At 47.0% G+C, this 1,574-nt stretch overlaps 1 pseudogene; it reads left to right on the forward strand.

The window, feature by feature from the left end:
- Nucleotides 1-219: 219 nt before the first annotated feature.
- On the forward strand, nt 220-1,339 carry LOC148121007 (small ribosomal subunit protein eS6 pseudogene; annotated as a pseudogene).
- The last annotated feature ends 235 nt before the right edge of the window (nt 1,340-1,574 follow it).

Consider the following 1,574-nt stretch of genomic DNA (forward strand, 5'->3'; position numbering starts at 1 on the left):
CTAACAGAGAGCCAAAGTAACTCTTTCCTTTAAAAACAAAACAAAACAAAACAAAAACATCTTTAAGATTTGACTCCTGATCCCAGAGCCTCATTGGTTTCCCGGCTCTCCCCATCACTCCTTATAGCCTTTATTCTTCACAAAGCAGATGGAAGAACCTGGTAAAAATGGGAATCAGCTCTTTTTCATGGCACCTCCTAGGGGATGAGGCCTGTTAAGATGCAGCTGTGCATCGCCTTGCCAGCTGCCAGCTGTCAGGAACTCATCGAAGTGGATGATGACCGTAAGCTCTGTACTAAGCACGTGGCTACAGACGTAGCCACGGATGCTCTGGGTGAAGAGTGGAAGGATCACGTGGTCCACATGGGCGGTGGGAACAACACACAAGGTTTCCTCAGGAACCAAGGAGCCAGCTGTTGGTTGAGTCAGGCGCATCTTTGTTATAGACGAAGAGAACTGGAGAGAGGAAGTGTAAGTCTGTAATAGCATAGATGCCAATCTGAGTGTTCTCAACTTGATTATTGTAAAAAAAAAAAAAAAGGAGGGGGGAGTGTAATGGTCTGTTCTGTCCCTTTAAGAGACAAGCTCTGCCCACTCCCTCCCCTCAAAAGGATCGGATCTTCCTTCTGTTTCCAGCTTGAGTTCTCTCTTTTCCATGCGGAAGAGGTAGTTTCTCCTCTCCTCTCACCCCCTTCCCCTTTCTCCCTGTTTTCCCCCCTCTCCCTCTCTCTGCTCTTCCTTCTTCTCCCCTTTTCCTCTTTCCCCTCCGTAACCCACTCACTCTGCATGGTGTGCCTATCCATCTCTGTCTCTCACCCACCCACCATGGCTCCTTGTGGGAGCCACTTACCACCTCCCACCAGCCTGGGACCCACAGAGGTCTCAGGTGGTGAAACCGGCTGCCCCTCTGGCCCGCTGTGTTCTCCTACCTGCAGTGACCTGCTACTGCCCCTCGGGGAAACTGCACCATTTTGTCATTACAGGGAGAGAAGGATATTTCCTTAACTGACATGTGTCACTATGCCTCAGAGGTTGGAGACCAAAAGAGCTAGCAAAATCCAAAATCTTTTCAACCTCTCTAAAGAAGGTGAAACCCATCAAAATGATAATCAAAAAGCCCTTATACCAAGAAGGGAAGAAGCGCAGGACCAAACTACCCAAGACTCAGTGTCTTGTTACTCCATGTGTCCTGCAACACAAACACTGGCCTATTGCTCTGAAGAATCAACGCACTAAGAAAAATAAGCAGGAGGCTGCAGAATATGCTAAACTTTCGGCCAAGAGAATGAAGGAAGCCAAAGAAAACCTCCAGGAGCCGATTGCCAAGAGATGTATGTAGTCTGTCCTCGCTGAGTGAGTTCTGCTTCTAAGTTTGAGCCCAGCCAAAAATAAGTAACAAATAAGTCTTTAAAATGTAACAAGTAAATAACCATCATAAAGCACTTGCAAGGTAGTTGCAAGAGAATTAGGAATTCAAGGTCCTCCTTGGCTACCTAGTACAGGTCCAGCTTGGGCTATGTAGGAGTCTCTTTAAAAAGAAAGGAAACAAACAAGTATTCACAGTGCTTGACTCT

This window comes from Myodes glareolus, chromosome 9 (genome assembly GCF_982192425.1).
Source record: "Myodes glareolus chromosome 9, mMyoGla1.1, whole genome shotgun sequence".
Classification (NCBI taxonomy): Eukaryota; Metazoa; Chordata; class Mammalia; order Rodentia; family Cricetidae; genus Myodes; species Myodes glareolus.